The sequence below is a fragment of the Etheostoma cragini genome, chromosome 17 (assembly GCF_013103735.1).
Source record: "Etheostoma cragini isolate CJK2018 chromosome 17, CSU_Ecrag_1.0, whole genome shotgun sequence".
NCBI classification, from domain to species: domain Eukaryota; kingdom Metazoa; phylum Chordata; class Actinopteri; order Perciformes; family Percidae; genus Etheostoma; species Etheostoma cragini.
In genome coordinates, this window is record NC_048423.1 from 10,186,151 (window position 1) to 10,189,606 (window position 3,456).

Here is a 3,456-nt window from a genome sequence, read left to right on the forward strand (position 1 = left end):
TTATAACTTGATAATTATGATACTAATATGTGTTGAGGTTGCTGTTTATGGACACATCTGTCCAACAATGCAATGCAAAGGAAATAGTAAACCTTTGGAAAAAACACCAAAATGCATACAATGTCTCTCCTTAAATGCTCAAGGAGAGAAATTGCTGTTATCTTTTGAAATATTTAAAAGCAAAATTATTGCACACGCTATTTTCTTTACAAAAAATTGTGAAAATTTTTTCAAATTTGGAGAAAGATAAAATGTGTTTACATGTTGTATAATCGCTGAGCTCGATAATACATTGGTGGCACAGCAAAACTCACCTCCCCAATAGGCACACTAGTGTGTGACTCACTGTCAAAAGAAATAAGTGCCACTCACCCCGTCACTACGTATCAGCCCGCAGCCTGATGACTGATTGTCATGAGCTAATGCAAATTTACATGAAGGCAAAGGGAGAAAAAAAGAGACTTTTCTTTATGAGTGACAACTAGCCACTGATAGCAGAGCAGCAAACAGGATGGGGTGAGATTTAGACTTAACTGTCCCCCTGGCTCTAGAAAGCTCTCTCCCGCCCTCCCTCTCTCTCTTTCTCTCTTTCTGTCTGACATACAAACTATTTTCCTCCTGCACCTGAAGACTTTTGTCAGCACACTGCAGTCTCAGTTGATCCAGAGAAGCTTGAGGGGGGGAAGTGGCCCTTATTTCCGGGCCTGGTTTTAGATGAGTAACATTTGTCATTCAGGGTTGTGCTGTAGTAATTAGCTTGTCAGTGGCGCACCAGGCTGAGCTGGCTCTTTCTACTAAGAAAGATCGACAGACTGACACAGGAGCTGACAGCCAGTCGATAATGTGGCAATTAATGTCATAAATAATTCCACTGCCAATTATGTCAAAATGGACTTGGTTCTTTCACAGGGCCTGGTACTCCCTTATCATTTCCTCAGATAAGGGAACAACCGTCTTCACCCCCCGCTCTATAATTATGGGGCTTTTTATATGGAAATACAAAATGGCCTCACTCTCCCCACATGTTTATAGCGCAGAGGTGAAAAGTAGAAAGAGGGAGGCATGGACAATAAATGTTACATGCTAATGAATCTGTGTTTTGTGCCCTTTACCTTGGCTATTTCAACGGGTCACATAACAAGACCTTGAGGCATTCCAAATGTCATTGGCATACAAAAGAAAAAAAACTTGATTTGCAAATACAGACAATTATGTGAGAGAGATCGATTGAAGCTGATATTCTAAAGGTTGCAAAAGCTTAACCAACAGTGAGAATATTGATCCCGATGCCCCATCACTCGGTGGGAAAAATTATATCCATTCTCTGTTTTCAAGATGCAGGTCAATCAATCGCAGCATGTGAGAATTCACGATGAAGTGGAATCATCAAGGGTTCACTGAATAGTAAATGTGTTGTATATTGAAGGGAAATAAAAAGGCAAAAGTGGGAATCTGCTTTGAAATGCTTATTATCCACCGCCTCGGTCGGTTTCTACGGGCTCATTTGTCTCGACAAGTGACTCAGTCACAGTGAATGGTCCCCATCAGGCTGACACTAAACTCTTCCTGTGAAATGTATGAGCAAATAAAGTGAGCTCAGCACATGTAAAGCCCTCCTAATGCATTGTAAAACAGCCTTAAACACATCAGATGTATCTTCGGAATGGGAAGGTCGCTATGTTGGTAATATATGGCCTGTGCTGAGAAGTCTCAAGGTCGAGTCAGATTCACCTACATAATGTATGATTTCCCGTTACTCTTACAGACTCCAATCATGTCTCACAAGCCTTGAGATGAAAATTTTACTAAGTAAATCAGCCACCTTGCTGGCATTTCTATTACCCCTCTGTGTGCACTGACAGAGAAGATGAATAACGCTAAATAATAACACGTGGTAACAAATCATATTTACTACTCATAGAGAAAGAAGCTGCAGCGGATGTAAAACTGTTAGCTGGGTTTTGTTGTTCTTTCATCTTGCCTGTATAGATTTGACTTCTGTTTTTCTGTGTGTGTGTGTGTGTGTGTGTGTGTGTGTGTAAATGTGTTCTTTGTACTTTATGGAGATTAGTGTGTCACTCCAACACTCATCACTGTCGTCTTGTTAGATTGTGTGTGTAATTATTGTGTCATTTATTGCACGAGAATTGCTTGCTTTGAATAAAGCAGTTAAATGACCCTGTTAGCATAATTAATTTAACCATCCTAGGGGGCTGCAAAGTTGCATTCTCATGAATATTAATTATTGTCAGTGTCAGTGCTAAATATTGTACAACAACAATGCAACATGTTTTGGTTGGGGTTTTGTTTTGAAGAGCAACATTGTTTGATGCAATTTTTGGAGTGAAATTTGAACTCTTTGTTTCACTTTCTCTAAATATTCCTTTAACAATAACACATATAAGAAACAAATAAAATACAATTCTTTCTAATGGCTGCGTGTGATCTGATGTATATCAAGAGAGGCACTTTCTCTTTTGCTGCTTCAGCTACATATTTTAAACAACTATTTTCATTTGGCAGGCGACATGTAATTATACAGAATGGTAAGGCAGAGGACATGCAATGTTGGCATTTAAATGTTTGTGCCCTGAGGCCCTAGAGCAACATGACACAAATCATCAGCCATTGATTTTACACGCTTGACTTAAAAAATCAAACATGTCAAAGAAAATTTCTGGAAATATTGGCATTTACTTCTATTTTCTTTCAGTTCCTGAGGGTGGAGATGCAGATTGAGTATATGCGGTGTGCCAGTTTTTCTGACAATTGGACATGAACAAGAACTAGAAAAATCCCTAAGGAGAGATAGGTGTTTTTCTCACATGGGCAATTCAGCTTGACTCTGTTGAGGCACAAAAGAATATTTGAATAAACAGTGTACTGTACATTGAGCTAAGTGATGTGTACCTACCATTGATATCACACTCTATCATGCAACTGGCTGCTGCAGTTTATGTGACTGCCTTTCTGGATCACCATGGGAAGCTTAGTGGATGCAGAAATTACACTTCAAAACGCAAGAGAATATGCCCCATGAATCTCTTTGAGCTGTAAACAATGTTTATACATTTCATTTGAATACACACTTTATGGGCCCCACAGGGGCGTGACCTGAGGGAGGAGTGTGTTATGTAGCGTGTCAGACTTGGTGGTATTTCCTGCGGCGCTTCGATCCTATCTACAGTATAGGGTCCTCCGGAGGGAAGTCTCTCAAGCTGTTCAACTTGGCCTTGGCCGGTGACAGTGACATACAGAGGCAGTTTAGTTTTTGACACTCGGCTGTGACTAATTGTGAGGAAAAGGTGAGGGAGATCTGTTCTGGGGCCATCCTTAAAGACATGGAGATCAAGCCCACCTCCCACGGGGTATGGCTTTGCACAAATGAAATTCTTGAATCATGAATGCTCTGAAGGTGAGAAGCTATTTACTGCAGCCAATCCTGCTTTTATGGGA

At 40.3% G+C, this 3,456-nt stretch overlaps 1 protein-coding gene across 1 annotated transcript in view; it reads left to right on the top strand.

Moving 5' to 3' along the window:
• Positions 1-3,137, top strand: part of lrmda (leucine rich melanocyte differentiation associated) — a 201,303-nt gene extending 198,166 nt beyond the window's left edge. The window contains exon 8 of the transcript XR_004660176.1: positions 3,127-3,137. The gene's annotated coding sequence lies outside the window, so the exon portion shown is untranslated. The remainder of the gene's footprint in view (positions 1-3,126) is intronic.
• The last annotated feature ends 319 nt before the right edge of the window (positions 3,138-3,456 follow it).